Source organism: Lactuca virosa, chromosome 2 (genome assembly GCF_052849685.1).
Source record: "Lactuca virosa cultivar CGN04683 chromosome 2, Lactuca_virosa_CGN04683_v6, whole genome shotgun sequence".
In the NCBI taxonomy this organism is placed as follows: Eukaryota; Viridiplantae; Streptophyta; class Magnoliopsida; order Asterales; family Asteraceae; genus Lactuca; species Lactuca virosa.
Genome location: NC_136427.1, coordinates 297,244,727 through 297,267,878, shown reverse-complemented (window position 1 = coordinate 297,267,878; position 23,152 = coordinate 297,244,727). Strand labels below are relative to the sequence as shown.

The window sequence follows — 23,152 nt, the reverse complement described above, 5'->3', positions numbered from 1 at the left end:
TAAAATGTTTTTATGTGCTAAATGCTATATGTTTGCCATATATGCCATTATTTGTTCGGATCTATGGTCTGTTGCCGACCGGATCTGGAAACCTTATGTGTTTAGGATTCTAAGCGTACAAATACGATATTAGAACTAGCATGTAACGTTTCGGAGTTATAAGGAGAATTTTAATATCTATCGTGAATAATGTAACATCCCAAAAATACAGTCTAAAAATTTCGTTTTCATTTAATAATAAAACCATAGTCATCGAACATCATATAAAAATCATAAATAGTGTATCTCAAAATATCGTAACAATTGTCAAAATATCAGAGTAGAAACATCCTAGGCTGAGCAGATGGTGTGTGCACTGCAATCTTCCCGAGCTCCTCTTTTGAAAACTGAGTACCTGAAACCAAAACTGAAACTGTAAGCACGAAGCTTAGTGAGCTCCCCCAAACTACCACATACCATACAATAACACATAAAACACATACTGGGCCTTGCCCACTGCATCGGACCGCAGTCCGGAATAACTTGGGCCTTGCCCACTGCATCGGACCGGAGTCCGGACTAACTTGGGCCGTGCCCACTGCATCGGACCGAAATCCGAAATAACTTGGGCCTTGCCCACTGCATCGGACCGAAGTCTGGACTAACTTGGGCCTTGCCCACTGCATCGGACCGAAGTCCGGACTAACTTGGGCCTTGTCCACTGCATCGGACCGAAGTCTGGAATAACTGAACATATCATATACATAAACATATAACTATTGCATCGGACCGAAGTCCGGAACACAAGGCACATAACATAAACATGCATGAATCACAAAGACATCAAGCATACATACTACTTCTCGGGACTACCCCGACATCGGACCGAAGTCGGAACTACTAATAAGTAAACGGGCCGACATTGTGGCCGTAGACCCGTACCTAAAGGAGGAAACTCACCTCACATGCTGAAGTCCCGCTGACAAAACCATAGCTGCTGGATGACAGATTCCCGATCTGTCAATATCAAAACAACACCCAATTAATAATTGGGTTCCAACTCATAGTCATAAGTCCATGCTTGGGTAAGAGACTACCTTACCCCGATCTTAGCTTGACTCAAGCCCAAGGCCCAATCCAAAGGCCCAAAGGTCTAATAATGGACCAAAGCCCAACTATGGCCCAATTTTCCAAATTGGGCCCAACCTCTACATGGTCTTGACTTAAGGCCCAATTGTTCCGTCCAGTCCAACATGTCTTATTTTAAGGGCCCAATATCATACAACCATCTAGGCCCAAACTATGGCCCAATTTTTCAAATTGGGCCCAATCCTTCATATGGGCCTTACCCTAAGCCCAACTAATTATTCTAGTCCATTTGATTATTCTTGGATGGTCCATTAATAAACCAATTACCAAAGCCCAACTCTAGGCCCAAGTGAAATTAGGGTTTCACATAAAATGATGATTAGGGTTAAGTGTTTCTTACTTAACCCATTAACGACTTAATCCATTAAGTCCTTTGCTCTACTATATACATGATATGGAGTGATTGGGCTTAATACATAATCCAATCTCAATGGCCCAAAAGTCGGTCCAATAAGTCTAAGGCCCAAATACTCACAATTAGGGTTTTCTAAACCCTAATTAGGGTTTCCACTCAAACATGGCCCAATAGGCCCAAAACTAATCCTTAAGCCCATTAGGGTTTTGCTAGTGGGGCACCACCCACTACCACCTCTGGTAGTGGTGGTCAATGGCGGCTCACAGCGGCGGCCACCACCTTACGGTGGTGGTTATCATTATTTTTATTATTAACCAAAGCTAATTACAATTACAATGTTTAATCCAAACATAAACACACACACACACACACTAACTAACACACACACACACAGCCACACCATGGTGGCCGGCGGCAGTGCTTGGCGGCAGCCACCACCTCACGGTGGTGGGGGTGGCTTCCTTGCGATTTCCGGCTAGACTAAACACACACTAATCAGAAATACATGCTCACACACCCGCTGTATGGTCACAAAACTACCCCCAGCCACCCTTCAGCGGTGACCGGCGACGGCAGCAACAGCTTTAGGACGGCAGCCACCACCTCACGGTGGTCGCGGTGGTTTCCCTCGTTTCCCATTCAAACAGCCACACCCACGAAATAACACAAACCACTCGGACTTGAAGCACCAACGCACTCGCGCCTACGTGAAACATGAACATGGAGGCTGGAACGCACGCTACAACCACCCTCGAGGTGGTAGATGTTGACCGAAGCAACAGGCGACGGTCGTGACTGCTTGAGGCGCCGAAGATCCAAGAAGAACAACCCATCCATGGCTTGCAGCGGTCCTTATTCGGCAGTGAAGTCGTTGCGGCAGTGCTCGGACTTGACTGGCAGCGGCGGCAGCAGCTTCGCTCGTAAAACCCCTCACAGCCCCGTCGCCAAAACCCTTGACCCGTTGAACTCTCTCTCTCTCTCTCTCTCTCTCTCTCGTCGGCAGAACACATGGTGGAATTTCGGTGGCGCTAGGCGGTCGGAAAACGAACGAAAAGGATGGCGGCGATAGAGCAGCGGCGGAGGGAGGTGGGTGACGGCTGCAAAATAAGGGCTCCTAGGGTTAGGGTTCCCGAAGAGTGATGGGTTTATATACCCGGTTACTTCCAAACTTCCCATAATATACAATTCCAGCCCCTCCTTCTCTTATTCCTTTCAATATTGCTCCTTTATTTACACTTTAGACCCCAGCTCCTAAATTCTTTTCAGAATAAGCCCAAAAGTTACTAAACAGTCCCTCCTCCACAATTTATTCTCAATTTGAATCCAACACTTACACTTTTAGCCCCTGATTCCATAAAATCTTTTTAATTTAATCCCGAGAACATTCTTTAGACCTCCAAAACAAATTACAATGTCAATTACACACTTTTTCACTAAATTCTTTATTTAAATATATTCATATGCCAGAATAAAATAATACTTGAAACGCATCTTCATATTTTAGGGTTTGTATTGGAAACGGGGTGTTACAAATAAAGATCTAAATTTGCCTTATTTGGTGTATAGATTGTAATGGCAAGAACTCGAAGTGGAGCTGGAAATGCAAATAGAAATCAACAACCTCAACCCCAAGTGATGGAACAGGTGCCTATAGCAGAAGCTGCACCAGAACCGATCACAATGGCTGGAGTACAAGCCATGATTCAGACAATGATGGCTGAACAAAGGGAAGAAATGAGGCAAATATTGCTGAACAACAGGAGTGAACCTTCAATACCTGTTGAACAACCTGAATTAAATGACGATCAATCAGAGGAAGGAAATTACAGTAGATCTGTTGGTCAAACTGAACCGCTTGTGGTTAGGAGGAATAACCACGAGGATAGAGTGGAGAGAAATGGATGCAAGTATAAAGACTTTATGACTTGCAAGCCATCAACTTTCACTGGAAAAGAAGATCCCGTCAGAGTAATGGATTTGATCTCGGAAATGGAATTGGCCTTCATGACATGTGGTTGTCAAGGCAAGTTACAAACCATATTTGCAGTGCGTCAGTTCAGAGGTAGCGTTGTTCGCTATTGAAAACTCTGGGGAAGACCCTAAGCCCTAATGAGCCACTGCAACTGACTTGGGCAGAGTTCTTGGTGCAATTCAAGCGCAAGTACCGCTCGGCCCAAAATGTGCTTGAGCTAGAAAACCAATTTCTGACACTGAAGAAGGGAAGTATGTCCATCGATGAATACACCAATAACTTCATAAACAAAATGGAGTTTGCTTTGTGTATTGTCCCAGATGAGCTGACAAAAATTGACAGGTACGCAAAGGGACTTCCATGGGAGTATGCGGTGCCAGTGCGTCAGACACTTACTTTGGAGGCAGCTATATGGGCTGCCAAGTCTGTTGAAGATATGATCAAGGGAAGAACCACTAGCAAGGTTAAAGTTGGCGAGAAGAGAAAGTTTGAAGGAACTTCAGGTTCTAACAAGAAGAGTAAGTTCTCGAAGTCTGGTTCGAGGAAATTCGGAGGAGGAGCTGAAGCGAAATGGTGTGACAAGTGTAAGAAGAAATATGTTGGGAAATGTAGCGAGGAAGTCACTTGTTACAAATGTGGAAAGCCTGGGCATTATGCCAATGAATGCACCTTCAATAAGAAAGTCTGTTATGGGTGCAATGAAGAGGGGCACATTTTGAGGGACTGCCCGAAGAAGAAAGAGGCAGCGAAGACCAATCTCCCACCAAAGCCAAAAGCCAGAGCTTTCCAGATGACACCGGAAGCTGCAAAGGATGTAGCGGATGTCGCTTCAGGTACCTTTCTTGTAAATTGATTGCCTGCCAATTTATTGTTTGATTCCGGAGCAAATTACTCCTTTATATCACATAAATTTGGTGAAAGACTAGCATTGCCTATAGAAAAACTTGATGATGCCCTAATTGTAGAAGTTGCTAGTGGCAAATTCATACCTGTTAGCGATTGTATTAGGAATATCGTCATCGACTTGAACGGAAACGAATTCCTTGAGAAGCTGTTACCCATTGAGTTGAATGGTTTCGACATCGTTCTAGGAATGGATTGGCTTAGCGCCAGTGATGCCGAAATACTATTCAAGAAAAAGATAGTAAGGGTAAACCCGCCTGGAAAAGAGTCATTTATGTTATACGGAGATAAGCGCAGAGTAAATTCTGGAATCATTTCCCTAATGAAAGCCATGAAATGTTTATCTAAAGGATGCACCTCATACTTCGCATTCATGATCGATGCTAAGAAGGATAAAAAGGATATACAAAGTATACCAGTGGTGTGTGACTATCCGAAAGTTTTTCCCGAAAATCTTCCTGGATTGCCCCATGATAGACAAGTGGAGTTTAGAAAAGACTTGTTACCAGGAACAACACCGATAGCAAAAGCCCCATATCGATTAGCACCGACAGAGACGAAGGAGCTTATGACGCACCTTTAGGAGTTGTTGGACAACAGTTTCATTAGACCTAGTTCATCACCCTGGGGAGCTCCAGTGTTATTCGTGAAGAAGAAAGATGGGAGCATGAGAATGTGCATAGATTACAGAGAGTTGAACAAGGCAACAATAAAGAACAAGTATCCGTTGCCAAGGATTGATGACCTGTTCGATCAGCTGCAAGGTTCGACCTATTTCTCGAAGATCGATCTTAGGTCAGGATATCATCAGCTAAAGGTGAGAGAGCAGGATATTGAGAAGACTGCATTCAGAACAAGATATGGACACTACGAGTTTTTGGTTATGTCGTTTGGACTAACCAATGCTCCAGCAGCATTCATGGATTTGATGAATAGGGTTTGTAAACCATTCCTCGATAAATATGTGATAGTGTTCATAGATGATATTTTGATTTATTCAAAAAGCAAGCAGGAGCATGACAAGTATCTACGTGAAGTGCTAGAAGTTCTGAAAAAGGAGAATTTGTATGCAAAGTTCTCCAAATGTGATTTTTGGATTCAAGAAGTCCAATTTTTGGGTCATGTGGTTAACCAAGAAGGGATTATGGTTGACCCAACTAAGATTGAAGCTATAAAAAAGTGGAAACAACCAAAGAGTCCTACGAAGATCCGAAGCTTTCTAGGATTAGCTGGATATTACCGAAGGTTTATCCAAGGCTTTTCTTCGATAGCTGCTCCATTGATGTGACATCCCCATTTTCACGGCCAGAAAAGACCGATTTTGTTTATGCTTTGTTTGAAAATTAGAGTAACATTTTAAATAAAAGTGTTGCGGAATTTGTTCCCAAAAACAAAATATGATAAAGATTTATCAAAGCATTTCCAAAGAAATGTATTTCATTAAAAACCTCGGGATGCCATGTTCGATACAGATCAAAAGCATAAACAATACAACATAAGCCTTACTACATTATTTCGTATTTACAGGCCTATAATCCCTTATCTCTCATCCAAACATCTATTCTCATGCGCCACTACCTGTAATACAAGAAGCTGAGTGGGTCAGACTTGGGAGCTTGGTGAGCACATAGGGTTTTCAACCCACAATAAATAATTTTATTATTTTCATCAACCAAACAAACCCGATTACCCGTTCCCGTTTTCCTCACTTTACGTCCCTAAAACATCTAACATAAGGGACCTAGCCTAAGGATTTTCATCGGGGCGACAACACATGCTTCGGGGGTTCCTCATCAATTCATGTCAAATAAGGCAACCATGTGGGGGATGGAGTACTGCTGGTGAGCACACAGTTCAAATAAACACCTACAGTTTGCGAGCCTACTAGCGTTCCACTGGACTGTCTAGAATAGTCTGTGGTCGTCATCTATACTCCGCTAGATGACTAGATCATCAATAACATCTATAACGAGGCCTCTCATTATTTTATTTTGTCACACAACAACTATTACATCTACCCATGTTTTACCCAACACATTTTGTAGATATAAAATACATATACAGTTTAAATCATTTAAAACATGTATAAAAGCGTTCATCCAGCATAGATAGCAAGTATACATATAATATGCACACGTAGCACGTAATTTATATAAAATACTTCATATCTATGTGTAAGATGAAAGTAACTATGCACTCACCTGTTAAGGTGGTGATTCCGAACTTAGACAACACTTCGTTACTCTTAAAACAATTTCCTTCGACAAAACCTAGTATCATTACCACTAGGGTTTAGTCTAATATTCACTGAGACTAATTAATAGTCTAGCCATTAAGAAACACTCTCATAATAATAGCCCAAATAATTATTTTAAGGTCCTAATAATGTTACTATAATTAATTATAAGCTATATTAAAAATAGCGTAGGCGTAGCTCACTTACAGCGGGTTTTCTCGAAAATCGGGCTTCGCTTGGAGCAGCGTTTCCGAGCCGAAAGACCCTTTTTCTCGGGGCTCCGGGAGCCTCAGGGCTTCCTTCGGGTGCTAGGGGGTTTACCTAGACTTAGGGGGGGTTAGGGGGTAGTGAGAGAAAGTAGAGAGAGAAATGATGAGTAAATTGGTGAAGAAAAGAGGCTGCCTTCGCAACCTATTTATAGGCTCCAGCTTCGGTCTACACTGGGCGTACCGAATATGTATGCTGGGCGTACTCTCGCATCGTACAACACGCGTCCGAAATGGCTTGGTGCGGCGTGGCTTCTCCTGGACCGAGGAATGCAGCTGTACACGGGGCGTAACTCCTTCCGACGCGGGGCGTACTTCGCATCTCAAGGCAACCTTCGAACTACGCGGGGTGTTCTCAGATTACGCTAGGCGTAGTCCTCGCACCAGCTATCACTATCCGAAGCGAGGCGTGGGCAACAAGGAGCGGCTGAGATTTGGCCACGTCATCGAGTTCGCATCAGGCTTCGTAAATTCATACTCCGACTTCAAAAATTCGTATCTTTCGCATACGAGGTCAGTTTTCGACGTTCTTTATATCCACGGGTAGGCGGGATCGTACTCTAAAACTTTCGTTTAGACTTCGTCGGCTAATTTTGACTTTATTTTAAAAGTTATATTTTTAACAGGCCGGGACAAGATTAGTCCCTTAAAAATTCATAACTTCTTCATCCGACGTCCGTTTTCATCTGTCTTTTTATCGTTATGCTAGTATTAACGAGATCTTCGATTCTCGTTTAGGTTGTGTCGGCTAAAAACCGCTCGATCTAATATTCGAACCTCGGGCTGTACACTGCTAAGTTGAAACTTCGAAAAATCATAACTTCCTCATACGAAGTCAGATTTGCGCGTTCTTTTTATGCATGTTCTCGGTTTAACGTATTTTACGACTTTCGTTTAGATCGCTAATGCTAAAAATTGCTCTATCGTAAATTCACTATTTACGCTTCCCGGTGCCGTGTCGGTTCTGTCGCGAAACTTCGAGAGGCCATAACTCCTTCGTTATATCTCAGATTTCAGCGTTCTTTATATGTACGGAACCCTTGCAACATACACTACAACTTTTATTATGATTATTCATTCTAAATAATATTTTACCAAAAAGTCGTTTTCAACACTTATTGTCTCTATAATGACTAGCCCGGATCTACGGGGTTTACAATTGACAGCTTTGACCCACAAAGGAGCTACTTATACTTGGAGTGAGAAGCATAAGGAAGAATTCGAGAAGCTAAAGAAGAAATTATGTGAAGCACCGATTCTTTCTCTACCCGATGGAGTTGAAGACTTCGCAGTGTATAGCGATGCGTCTAGAGTCGGGTTGGGATGTGTTCAAACTTAAAGAGAAAAAGTGATAACATATGCATCTCGATAATTGAAAGAACATGAAAAGAACTACCTCACTCATGATTTGGAGTTGGCATCAGTAGTATTCGCCCTAAAGATATGGAGGCATTATCTTTATGGCACAAAGTGCAAACTTTTCACTGATCATAAGAGTCTTCAATATCTCTTTAATCAGAAGGAATTGAACATGAGGCAACGACACTGGCTAGAGTTACTCAAGGACTACGACTGTGAGATACTTTACCACCCTGGTAAAGAAAATGTTGTCGCTGATGCTCTCAGTCGGAAGGTAAACTTTGAAAAGAAAAGGCCAACAGTGTTGAGAATTGAAGTTGTCTTGAAAATTGTGGAAAGCATAAAGAAAGCTCAGGAGGAAGCTTTAGAGAAAAATGACCGAAAGGAAGAACGTTTGGGCAAAACGTTAGTGTTCGATATAAACGGTCAAGGACTGAAGGTATTCCAAGATAGAATTTGGGTACCTAAGACGGGAGGAATAAGAGATCTTCTGATGGAGGAAGCTCACAAGACTATGTACTCGATTCATCCCGACAGCACAAAGATGTATAGGGATCTGAAACCCTACTACCGGTGGCCGACGATGAAGCTCGATGTTGCAAAGTATGTGGCCGAATGTGTGACATGTGTGAGGGTTAAGGCATAACATCAGAAACGGTATGGGAGTTTAGAACCTTTACCTGTACCCATGGGTAAATGGGAAGACATCACTATGGATTTTGTGACTAAACTGCCCAGAACGAAAAGCGGCCACGACATGATTTGGGTGGTCGTTGATCGATTCACAAAAAGTGCACATTTCATAGCAGCCAATGAGAAGTGGTCTATGGAAAAGCTTGCAAAGGTTTACGTAAAAGAGATAGTGAAAGCTCATGGTGTTCCCCTGACGATTGTGTCAGATCGCAATAGTCGTTTCACGTCAAGGTTTTGGCGAAGTCTACAAGAGGAATTGGGTACAAAGTTGTGTCTAAGTACAACTTACCATCCACAAACCGATGGTCATAGCGAACGAACGATTCAAACATTGGAGGATATGCTGAGAGCATGTACCCTGGAATTCCAAGGTAACTGGGATGAACATTTACCTCTGGTAGAATTTTCCTACAATAATAGTTTCCACTTGAGCATCAAGATGGCACCTTATCAAGCTTTGTATGGACAAAAGTGTCGAACGCCATCATGTTGGCTTGAAGATGGGGAAAAGCAGTTTATGGGACATGAGATAGTCCATCAGACTGCCGAAAAGCTGAAAGTGATTAGGAAAAGGATGTTAGCAGCTCAGGATCGTCAAAAGAGCTATGTTGATAAGAAAAGACAACTGATAACATTCGAAGTTGGAGATTCGATGTTACTTAAAGTCTCGCCGTGGAAGGGACTTATAAGATTTGGTAAAAGGGAAAAGTTGAGTCCAAGGTTTATTGGACCGTTTAAAGTTCTTCAGAGGATTGGGAACCAAGTTTACAAGCTAGAATTACCAGAAGAACTAGACGGTATTCATAACACTTTCCATGTGTGTTATTTGAGGAAGTTCACGGGAGATGTTCCCGATATAATTCCAATTTCTGAATTAAGGTTGGATGAAAGCAAGAGGTTAATTGAACGGGAGATCCCCTTAGCAGTAGTGTCCATCCCGATGATGATCCTTAGGTTAGGTCCCTTATGATAGGTGTTTAGGGACGTAAAGTGAGGATAACGAGAACGGGTAATCAGGGTTATTGTTGGTTGATGAAATTAATAAATTTATTATTAGTTGATGAAATTAGTAATTTTATTACTATTTGTGGGTTGAAAACCCTATATGTTCACCAGGCTCCCAAGCCTGACACACTCAGCTTTTTATATTACAGGTAGTGGACCCCGAGCATAGTTGGATGATGACGATGGATTTTTGAATTATAGGTCAGTAGTTGTAAATAACTGTTGTAAGGCTTATAATATACTATTTATGCTTTTGGTCTGTATCGGAACATGACATCTCGAAGTTTTGATATATAATGAAAATATATTTCTTTAAGAAATGTTTTGATGAATTTTTTATCATATTTTGTTTTGGGGGACAAATTCCGCAACATCTTTTGGAAGATTACTCTGATTTTATTTTAAGAGCATAAACTAAATCGGTCTTTTTTGGCTGAGAAATTTGGGGATGTCGCAATACGTATGACCAATGCACTCCCTAGGTGACCAATTCCCACTTTTAGGACTTAATGCTTAAGACCAAAACGTCCAAAACATTGATCTAACCTCTAAGGGATGTCTTAAGTCATAAAGTTCCTAACTTTATGACTTTGCATGGCTTAATGGGGTCCAAACCAAAGCCTTAAGTCTCAAACTTCATCAAAATACCATCAACTCATGCATGGAAGGACTATACTCATCAAGATCCGATTTTTATGACTTAATGACCTCAAAAAAGACCAAATATGAGACTCAAAGGTTCTGGAGTAAATTCTACTCATATATATTCTTATCAAATATTTTTTATCTTTAATTTTATATATTTTGTGGTTCTCAGTTTTATTTGACAGTTTTATTCATTAGTGAATAATACATATATATTCACATTTGATTATTACATATATTCATTTGTGAATATTACATATGTTCACATGTGGAAATAATTCTTATATGTTATTCACATATGAATTACAAACTTGCTTAGGACCTCAAAACGACGTATTTTTTTCCGAAAAAATACATTATCATTTATGAATATTACCTGTATTCATTTGTGAATATTACATGTATTCACATGTGAATATAATTTTTATATGTTATTCGCATATGAATTACATAGTTGCTCTGTGTTTTTAAAAGACATACATTGATTCTCGTGTAAAGACATATTCACTTGTGAATATTACATGATATATTTAGTTTATGCATTTCATCGAACAGTTGGCGCGCAAATAAATTAACTTACATAATTATGGTAAAAAATTAACAATTGAAGCCAATAATTACAACACAAATCAAATCCTATCAAAATCGATCAATAAACAGTAGGTTTAGATCAAAAATTGTGAAAAAATGTATGAAAAACGAAGTTTTTCAAACCTGAAAAACGATTTTTAAAAAATTCTTCAAATATATGGTTATGTTGATGCACTTTCGATTGCTATATGTTGTTTGATATTGGTGAAGTTTCGATTGATGAAGTTTCGATGACTGGTGATCGTTAAATGATGTGACATCAATAAATATCGATTATGTTTAACGATTTTGCTTTACATCAACGAAACTGGACAAGATTGAATCACGACTTATACTTAATAGTATGAATAAATGTTTTTGATGATGAATCACAACATTTTGATGAATAAACGGAGATTTTTGATGAAGAATTGATGTTTTTATGAAGTGTCGATGTTTTTTTATGAAGAACAGGTGACATTGATGTTTTTTGATGAAGAACAGATGATGTTGATGAAGAACATACAAGGTTCTAAATAACGTAAGACGTGACTTGGCGGCAATGTCAAGCCTCAAGTTTTTCCGAGCCTTGGCGAGCCACGTCGTTTGTAATGCGTGACTTAAGGCGACAATTTTGAATGTTATTAATGTTTTTATATGTATTTTCAACTATGATTCTATTTTATACATATATATGAGTTAAGGCGAGGTTTTGGTAAAGCTTGGCGGCAGGCACAAGCCTTGGAGCCATGACGAGCTTTTTAGAACTTTGAGAACAGATGATGTTGATGAAGAACATATGATGTTGATGAAGAACAGAGGAACGATCCAGATGAATGAATAACAAATGGTGTTGATGAAGAACAGCGTATCCTTAATGACTTAATCTAAATGTGTTTTACATATATAAAAATGATTGGTTGAGAATGATTCCCTCATTCTCAACCTTTTATTTTTTCTCAATTGAACTTCTCTCTCTCTCTCTCTCTCTCTATATATATATATATATATATATATATATATATATATATATATATATATATATATATATATATATATATATATATATATATATATATATATATATATATATATATTGTGATTGCAATCATTTTTCAAAATTTATGATTTTGCCCCCTATAGCCTGTGTATCACGAAATAAGATTTGAAATAATCCAAGATTGACAATTTAGAAGTCATGTCACTTCTAAATCTGAAACACAAAAAGTACCTTGTTAAATGGTGGTTACATTCATTTTTGGCGCAAAAATTGTTCATTAGATGGGTGGTTATAAGACATTTTTGGCGCAAAAATCTGCCCATTAGACCCCGCAAGGGACGCTGCCCCTTTGAACCCCGTACCCAAGACGTTTATCAACCCGAGTGTGCATCTCGCACCTCCAGTCTCGGTGAGTAAATAGAACCCAGTCTATTTTAATATTAATAATAATTACACCATAAACATTAAAATCACCAACAAAATATATTTATTTATTAAACATGGAACAAATACATTACAAAGCTCAAATAAATGTAAAAAAACGATTTAATTAAGTTTGAAAAAATTAATTGCACCCAAGGAACAAAATATGATGCACTTTAAAAAAATTATATACTTAATTTTTTTATATATATAGAAACGAGGTGACCAAACTTAAAGAAGGATAGATGTTGATTGAAAGATATATTGTTTAGTATATCATCGAACAAAAAGATAATAATAATAATAATAATAATAATAATAATAATACAAGCGTGTATCATTTATAGAACTTGAAATTTTGATTATGTGACGTTAAAATACTTAATAATTTGATCTATTCAAATGAGGTACAACAACTTTACAGCTATCATACAAGTTAGTAAATTTTAAGTTGATGAATCAATTTATTAAATAAAAATATCACTTAAAATATAACGATATAATCAAAATTTTATTCGTTTCTTGAAATTTTGTAAGTTATAATAAATTCAAACAAGAATGTAACGATTGTGAATTTGTGATGGTGATTAAATCATCAACTAGTCCAAATTCCAGGAACAAAAAAACCATCCAGTCAAAGATAAGTTTGTTTCGAGGACCAAATTAATACCCAATTACCATTTTTAATGAAAAAAGAAAGCGACATTTGTTTTGACTTGGACGTGGTTTTAGGTTGTTCATATGATAATAATTATACGGTTTTTTTGTATGGAATAAATTAATAGTTTGGATAAATGTCAATAGACCAATAGGAACATCGAGAGGGTAGAACGCTGTGTGACCAAGTATGTGTGACCAAGTATCCATGTTTGGTCTAGCATTTGTTCAAGGGAAAATGACTTAAAGGGCGTGTTTGGCAAAAATAACTGTTAGCTGGAAGCGGTTAGCGGCTAGCTGGTAGCGGGGAGTTGTAGCTTTTATGTGTTATATGAGTGTTTGACAAAAGTAGCTGGAAACTTTTGAAATATATAAAATTACATAAAAGGACAAATGATTAAAAATAAATAAATATATAAATATATTTTTAAAGGTAATTATGGAAATTGATTTCAAAAGCTCAGTAGCGTTTTGTTAAATGCTACATGAAGTAGCTTTTAGATTTGGAGCGTTTTGTTTAAACTAAAAGCTAAACGCTCGTACTGCCAAATGAAGCTTTTTTTGTTTAAACTAGAGCGTTTTGTCAAAAACTAAAAACTAGAAGTTTCCAAACGCTTCCAAAAGCTCCGTGTCAAACACGTCCTTATAAGTCCAACGAAGATTTTAAACCGTTCAAAAAATCTTAATTATGTTTTGTATGTTCATAGAAAACCCAACGAACTTAACATTTTGTCTAAAAAGGCCCAACTAACTTACATTTTTGTTCAATTCTCATTAGGATCAACCGGCTAATGAAAATTAACGAATGACATGCCTTATGACGTGTAATTAAATATCGGGAAAATGACTTTTAAGACCAACGAAGTTTCAAAACCGTTCAAAAAACCTCAATCATGTTTTGTCTGTTAAAAAAAACCCACAAACTTACATTTTTGTTCAATTCTCATTAAAGTCAACCATATTCATTAGGTATACAATTACTTGACAAATGACATTGCATTATATTTAATGATATGGAATAAACATATTAGAATTGCATTTTATATATCGATTTAGGGCTTGGAGAAGAGAAAAACGAACAGCATCTGTGTTCGATCTTTTGTAATGCTACCCCTTCTTCTTCCTTCCAATCTTTGAACGGTTTCAAAACTTGGTTGGTCTTACATGTCATTTTCCCGATATTTAATTGTGGTTTTTTTAAACGGTTTCAAAACTTCCTGGGTCTTACAACTCATTTTACCGATATTTAATTTCACGCCATAAGTCAGATCATTCGTTGACTTTCATTAGTTGGTTGACCCTAATGACAATCAAACAAAAATGTAAGTTAGTTGAACTTTTTTTTAGATAAAATGTTAAGTTCGTTAACTTTTTTTGAAAAGACAAAACATAATTGGTTTTGGGCTACCTTATTTGGGATAAAATAATTTTTTATTCCCCCGCCCCCGCCCCCAAAATCTCCATCGTTTCGACCCCCACCCCCGCCCCCGAATTCCCCTTCTTACCCCCGCCCCCGCCCCTGTTCCCCCGCCCCCGATTGATTTTGGGCTACCTTATTTGGGATAAAATAATTTCTTGTTTGGATTAAAAGAAACTATTTTTTGAATAACAAATAGTTATTTGTAGCATAATTTTACATATTACAAACAACTTAAAAACATGTTTTTTGTTGAATTTTTGTACGTAAAAATCATTTTAGCGTTTATTATATTTATATAATTAATATATGTCAATATATATAATTTATTAAAGGGGACCCCCACGGGGGTTTCGGAACGGGACTGCCAACCCCCGCCCCCGCCCCCGCCCTCGAAACTAAAACGGGGGTTAACCTTGCCACCGCCCCCGCCCCCGCCCCCGCCCCCGCCCCCATCCCCGATTTTTTTCAACAAATTCCCCCTATACGGGACAGGGCCCCCACGAGATCGGGGTCCCACGGGACTTTTTGACATCCCTACATATAAAGATATATATTGTTTTGAATTTAGGGATGGCAAAAAACCCCATACCCAATGGGGAACCCGCAACCCGCACCCGTTTTGACTGGGGAATCCCCAAGTTGACCGGGGATGGGGATGAGGATAGGGAATCCAAATAAAAAAGTGGGGATGAGGATGGGGATGGGGATACCCTTAATCCCCGACCCTAGATCCGCCCCTGATATATATATTAATATATAAAAATAATACATAACATATACTTACAGTACAATTTACAATACATAAAACTTGATCGAAGTAACCTAACTTATTAGTAATTACTTAATTAAAATTATACTTTTTTTTCTTTTATCTAATTTGAACTCGTGCATAATTTTTTTTTTCTTATTTTGTTTATCTAATTTATCTCAAATATCACTCTGATAATTTTTTTCTTTTTGATCTTTTATGTATTTATTTAAATTTGGTAGAATTTTTTTTTATATTTTTAACAATCTATGGATATTTTCATATTTTGTAAAATCTTTAAACTTATGCCGGTAAAACTGAAATTTAGAGTTTTCATTTACGTAAAAATTTTCATATTAAATAAGGAAAAAAAATCCTTGATTCTCCGCTGGGGATCCCCAGTCCCTATTGGGGGCGGGATGAGGGTTTATTTATATTCCCCAATGGGGATGGGGATGAGTATGGGGATTGGAATGAGAATTCGGGGACGGGGATGGGGATTGGGGTCCCCTGTATTCTCTGCCCGCGTTGTCATCTCTAGTTTGGATGATTTTTCTAAAGGCATAACCCTTATACGGAAAATCATAGTAATGTTATGCTACACCACACCTCTCAAAAGAAGATTTTAATGAAATTGGCAATAAAAACTAAGACGTCCCTGGCTCCAAATACAAGAACCCTATGAAAATTCAACTCATAGAATATTTGAATACTGAGTAGTTGACCAAATTTTTATTGCAGCTAAGAAAAAAAAACATACCTTTTTAAGGCAACCCCATAATAGATATCTCTTCTTTAATACTCTAATTTCTCCATTTTACAAATCTTAAGCTTATCCGTGCATAAAAACAAATAGTTGATGTGCATGATAAGTGATTGAAATTAACACAAAGAAGAATACATGAACACCTTCAGATGAATCAGACATACATATCATTATCCCTTTTAATAATAAGTTTTGTTTACTGATACTTCAAAAATAATGTATGTAGGGATTCCAAATTATTGGAACTTGGATACCCAAACAGTAAAACACTAAATAACATAAATTGAGTTATAAGATAGAACAAAATTCACAAAAGAGAAAGAGCGGAGAACCGACAGAAGACGAAAAAAAAAAACGGCAATTAGGGCACCAAATGCTACGTTTAGAAGGGAGATTTCGATTGAAAAAGGTTTAATAACCTCTTGAAATCAAAGGAAAATAACTGTAAATGTTGAGGGTAAAAATGGTGTTGTAAGGAGATTCTTTACCTTTGTCGATCACCAAGAAGAAACTTTTGAATGATGCTAAGATGCAAACCATTAAAACCCCCAATCCTCCCAATTCTTCCCTAAGTTTCAACAATATCAACCCTAAAAAACAAATAATCCCAAAACATTAATTTCTCTATAGAAAATAAAAGAAGGGGTGTTCAGTCTATTTCCACAGAACAATAAACGACATTTGTCCGTCATTTTCACTATAAACAAGAAAACAAAAATCGACTTATCAACAGAGGACATCGGGAGACGGAACAAGAGTGAAAGAGAGAATAGGGGATCGACCATACAACCGTCCCTCTCTCTGTAAAGTGTTGGAATGGAGCATGACACATGCAAACGAGAGTAGAAGAAATGGCATCTTCAAAGGATGGATATTGGGGGAGACGAAGCCTAAGACGGATTTGGTTTCTGCATCCAAAATTGAAATGTGATGTCCTGAGTTTTCTTGACAAACAAAGAAGAAGAGAAGGATAGGAGAAAGGGAAACGGTACATATCAAAGGAGTCGGTGTTGATAGCGTAGACCGGTGGCAGTGGAACTGTGAAGCGGTGGAGGTAGTGGTGTATCGACGGCTCCTTATGAAGATGCGACGTTCTGGATCAATATTGATGTAGATGGTGTCGGTCGGAAGATAGGTACGTAGCATCTTTGGAAGCGGGTGAAATTGGTGTAGGCGGCATCAGAAAAATAGGGTTTATATATATATATATATATATATATATATATATATATATATATATATATATATATATATATATATATATATATATATATATATATATATATATATATACTAGAAACATTTGATGCCCGTGCTTGCGAAGGTTCTTTAAAACAACACATGGACAGTTTGATGATGCTGAGTTTCAGGGTTTGCTTTTGATATATAAAATGAACCAACTGTCAATAAGGAAATGTAAGCACGATAAATAATATATGCATATTGATATTACGAATAAATAAATATAAGGTTTGTCGGTCTATATTGTTCATCAGAAGAAAGTACGTTGCTATTTTTTGGAATTTTTTAACTTTCCTCCATTTATGCATATTAACTAAGCGCAAGTGTGATAAACAGTTTTGCTTGTTCCATATCAACCTTTTTGAAATATTTCCCTTCAAAAATGATACCATTAGTTCCATTATATTAAAAGTTGAAAAAACGAAGGGTTGTATTTACAACAAAAGCAAAAATTTTAAAGGACATAAGCACAGTGCATTCTTGCAGCTAAGTAAAAAAATGAATCCATTATTACAATATACTCTGTCCCAAATGTGGGTACTCACTGAAAGAACATAAAGACGGTACTGTCATGGTTAAAATAGCATACACAGTATAATGTACTAAAGATGGGAAATAGCAATGTACTTAAAAATAAATCAATACAATAGGACAGATAAAAATAACAAACATGCCAGAATTCCTAGGTAGTGTTCTACAATTTCCGTAACCATTATTATGAATGTGATCAAGCTTATGATCTTATTCAGTAATGGACAAACCTTTCCTAAAACCACCATTTTTTTCACAGCAAGGTGTTCTTCCTAGGATTATTACATCAATCTCTAGCTCTACTATGTTATAGAGATATGCACATGGAGATACTTTTGCATGTAGAACGGAGGTAATAACTAATAAGTATAAATATCACCATCCCCCCACTCAAACAGTAAACTATTTTAACAATCTTTGGTCAATCTGTTACTGTTATACATTGACAAATGTTTAAGCTAAAGTCTTGATAACCAACCGACTTAAAATTCAAGATGAATCGCCTATCATGAGAGAAAGGGAGTATCATTGAATTAAGTCGTAAAAGTTAAAGGTGATGATAGCGGCTTAATATGAGTTTATCTTAAAGCCGGCAGATTCAAATAAAATAAGAATGGGTTGTTTCAGGCTTTTTAGGTAATTCAGGGACCAAACGTGTAACAAAAACAAACAGTAGGGACCTTTCTAGTTAAAAAAATAAGTTATGGACCAAACACGCAAACTACCATAAACCATAGGGACCATTCGTGTAATTTACTCATTCACTAATTATAAACACGGACACTTTGACCTACAACCCTTCTTTTTCCTGAGAAATCCAAACAAAAACATTACTGTCGCCATCATTTAGTTCTTATTAGCAATACAAATTACATATCACACATACATGGTCAAAGGTTAACACATGAATTAAACATAAGCATGAGATTATTACACGTGAATTGATTTCATAAACCAATTGTTACTCATATGATATGAAGATAATGGGAAAAAAAAAAGAAAAAAAATTGAATCCAAATATGTTGGAAAAAGTGGGTTTTATACTAACTTATATATGGATCATGAGTGGGCAAACAGGGATCCTAAGAAAAGACAACATCTAAAGAACCGACAACAACAAATATAGGAAAATAGCAGAAACTAAGAAGATTACAAAATGAACAAACAAAGCCATTATTTTCATATCATAACTGTGATGACAACTATCGTAATTCATAAACATATAAAACCATTTTCATTGTCAGGTTGTCACCTAACCGAAGGCATACTATGAATGCTTGAGTATATATCCTAAAATAAGATAGGTGGTAGCAAAGCCAAATATAGCATGAATCTATGGTAAACCAAGATTATTGATTATGTAAAAAGACCAAAATCCATTAAAATCACATATGCAGAAGAGTTTATCCCCCATTATGAGCGGAAATCCATCAAAGGGTCTGTTTGAAACCTTTTATTATTTGGTTTGAATAAATGTAGCCGGAAGATTGAAAACTTAAACTAAAGTCTGAAAAATACATAATTTCTTTTTCTTTGATTCCAAAAGAGAGTATACATAAACATCACATATATTTCTTGTTTTTAATTGGTTTAAATCACAAAATACTAAATGAAAATCTACATGCACATACACAGAGATGAGAGAGATGCACACAAGACAAAAACAAACCTGCTATTCCAAAATCCTGCTTGCAAATAACATAGTTTCAACAACATTGTGCCGACTTCAATAAGAAGAGAAAAAAAATGTTGATTTCTCTGTGGTAATTGAAAATCTTATAAGTTATAATGAAACGAAATTGAATGATCCAACCTTTAGGTACCTTCAAAGAAGAGGAAAATTTTCATCAATTGAAACCCTAAATTCAACCAAAATTTGTACCCAAAGAAACTAACTATGCATGCTTTAAAAAGAAACCCACGTTAGCAAATGCAAAGAACAGATGCACATACAAAAAAATTTTGGAAAGGGGATGAACATATGATAAAAGAAACCGAAATAGCACCTTGTTGAAGGAGAAAGAGAAGTTCCACAATGAAAGAATGTGCTACACCATGTTGACGGAAATGTCGCCCTAAATTCTAGCCAAGGGGAGAGACCGATCTTTATGCCTCCATCCTTTAATTTGATTGTAATTGTACTGAAAGATGCCATCAACTCCCTCTGCAACGTCCTATTCTTATAAATAATTATAATAAAATCATTCAAAATTAAAACTTTAATTATCTTCTGCAAATCATGGATTTTCTGCTTCCACTCGTTTTCACATAGTATGCTGTTTTTCCGGTTCAAAGATGTAAATAACATAAGCCCTAAATCGCTTTGGATTGAATTGCGATTTTGATTGATGAATGTGAGTTTAATTTTTCAGTGTGGGGCATGCTGATCGGGGCGGTGGCGAACATGAGATTTTAGGGTCTTAATAGAGCGTGATATACGATCAAAATGAGGCAATTGATATGAAGAACAGAGAAGCAGAGGGGTAAGAATTGAAGCGATGGTGGAGACAATGGAGCGCAACGTAACGGTGGGAAAACCGTGTAGAATTACCTTAATCCCTTGGTCGGTGTGAATCAAATTTGAAGTCCATGGCGTCGTTCTGGTGATAGATTATGTCGGTTAAGGCAATATGGCACATGGTAACATGAGGAAATGAGAAACGACGTCGATCTCTATGGCATCGTTCAGAAGATAGTTTACGTGGCGTACAAAAAACCCTATAAATCTGATATTGGCGACACGAGAAAAAAAACTAACTATGCATGCTTTAAAAAGAAACCCACGTTAGCAAATGCAAAGAACAGATGCACATACAAAAAAAATTCGGAAAGGGGATGAACATATGATAAAAGAAACCGAAATAGCACCTTGTTGAAGGAGAAAGAGAAGTTCCACAATGAAAGAATGTGCTACACCATGTTGACGGAAATGTCGCCCTAAATTCTAGCCAAGGGGAGAGACCGATCTTTATGCCTCCATCCTTTAATTTGATTGTAATTGTACTGAAAGATGCCATCAACTCCCTCTGCAACGTCCTATTCTTATAAATAATTATAATAAAATCATTCAAAATTAAAACTTTAATTATCTTCTGCAAATCATGGATTTTCTGCTTCCACTCGTTTTCACATAGTATGCTGTTTTTCCGGTTCAAAGATGTAAATAACATAAGCCCTAAATCGCTTTGGATTGAATTGCGATTTTGATTGATGAATGTGAGTTTAATTTTTCAGTGTGGGGCATGCTGATCGGGGCGGTGGCGAACATGAGATTTTAGGGTCTTAATAGAGCGTGATATACGATCAAAATGAGGCAATTGATATGAAGAACAGAGAAGCAGAGGGGTAAGAATTGAAGCGGTGGTGGAGACAATGGAGCGCAACGTAACGGTGGGAAAACCGTGTAGAATTACCTTAATCCCTTGGTCGGTGTGAATCAAATTTGAAGTCCATGGCGTCGTTCTGGTGATAGATTATGTCGGTTAAGGCAATATGGCACATGGTAACATGAGGAAATGAGAAACGACGTCGATCTCTATGGCATCGTTCAGAAGATAGTTTACGTGGCGTACAAAAAACCCTATAAATCTGATATTGGCGACACGAGAAAAAAAACTAACTATGCATGCTTTAAAAAGAAACCCACGTTAGCAAATGCAAAGAACAGATGCACATACAAAAACATTTGGAAAGGGGATGAACATATGATAAAAGAAACCGAAATAGCACCTTGTTGAAGGAGAAAGAGAAGTTCCACAATGAAAGAATGTGCTACACCATGTTGACGGAAATGTCGCCCTAAATTCTAGCCAAGGGGAGAGACCGATCTTTATGCCTCCATCCTTTAATTTGATTGTAATTGTACTGAAAGATGCCATCAACTCCCTCTGCAACGTCCTATTCTTATAAATAATTATAATAAAATCATTCAAAATTAAAACTTTAATTATCTTCTGCAAATCATGGATTTTCTGCTTCCACTCGTTTTCACATAGTATGCTGTTTTTCCGGTTCAAAGATGTAAATAACATAAGCCCTAAATCGGTTTGGATTGAATTGCGATTTTGATTGATGAATGTGAGTTTAATTTTTCAGTGTGGGGCATGCTGATCGGGGCGGTGGCGAACATGAGATTTTAGGGTCTTAATAGAGCGTGATATACGATCAAAATGAGGCAATTGATATGAAGAACAGAGAAGCAGAGTGGTAAGAATTGAAGCGGTGGTGGAGACAATGGAGCGCAACGTAACGGTGGGAAAACCGTGTAGAATTACCTTAATCCCTTGGTCGGTGTGAATCAAATTTGAAGTCCATGGCGTCGTTCTGGTGATAGATTATGTCGGTTAAGGCAATATGACACATGGTAACATGAGGAAATGAGAAACGACGTCGATCTCTATGGCATCGTTCAGAAGATAGTTTACGTGGCGTACAAAAAACCCTATAAATCTGATATTGGCGACACGAGAAAAATAGGGTTATATATATATATATATATATATATATATATATATATATATATATATATATATATATATATATATATATATATATACTAGTCGTTACCCGCGCAAAGCGGCGGCGGCAAATAGTTTCATTTGGCAGTTAGTTCTATTCGGAAACTTGTTATACTTCAAGGAGCACAAAACAAATATATTGTTATCGGTTGGTTGTAACTTGTGACTCTCAAAATAAATTTTTAGTGTACATGGTATTTTGATACCCCTTCTCGCGGTTATTTGTTTCTTTTGGCAAGTTGATTATGGATAAAAAATAAAAGGACGTTCGAAAAAACACAAAATATTATTAGCATTCTGTGATTATGTCAAATTACAAACTACACGCAACACACCGAAGAAATATCAAATTTAAAAAAAATAAATGTCTTTTATCTATCATAATGGTATATTCGGATTTGTTCAAGTAATGTTTCATAGTTGTGAACATTGGAAGAGTGTACCAGCTCTTGAAACCAAAATCATTTTGGAATTATTGATTTTGAAACTGGAACGCATGTGGATATATGTTGGTTACTTAGATTTGGAGTTGCTATGGATCAAACCCAATTCCATTTTTCGTTCCTTTTTTGGATTCGCTACTGGTTGGCTATCTACCAAGACCGGTTGTGGAACTGATATTTAAAAACCATTGGATATTTATAACAGAAGAAATTAAGTATAAAATAATAAAGAACAATTTTGATTTTTTATATACGAAAACTAACATAATTAAA

General features: G+C 37.3%; 2 long non-coding RNA genes across 4 annotated transcripts; both read right to left on the bottom strand.

Moving 5' to 3' along the window:
• Positions 1 to 269: 269 nt before the first annotated feature.
• Positions 270 to 17,321, bottom strand: LOC145161474 (uncharacterized). 3 transcript variants are annotated; one of them, XR_013738503.1, is made up of 4 exons: positions 17,139 to 17,321; positions 16,635 to 17,054; positions 940 to 996; positions 270 to 394 (listed from the first exon to the last, which is right to left on the bottom strand). It is a non-coding gene; the product is annotated as an uncharacterized LOC145161474 (long non-coding RNA). The 3 variants fall into 3 exon arrangements; XR_013738505.1 differs by lacking the exon at positions 940 to 996 and having other exon boundaries at positions 273 to 394; XR_013738504.1 differs by lacking the exons at positions 270 to 394; positions 940 to 996 and adding an exon at positions 14,095 to 14,512.
• A 2,317-nt stretch (positions 17,322 to 19,638) lies between these two features.
• LOC145157121 (uncharacterized) lies at positions 19,639 to 21,802 on the bottom strand. The gene is made up of 4 exons (XR_013737104.1): positions 21,649 to 21,802; positions 20,788 to 20,945; positions 19,926 to 20,083; positions 19,639 to 19,742 (listed from the first exon to the last, which is right to left on the bottom strand). It is a non-coding gene; the product is annotated as an uncharacterized LOC145157121 (long non-coding RNA).
• Positions 21,803 to 23,152: the final 1,350 nt, after the last annotated feature.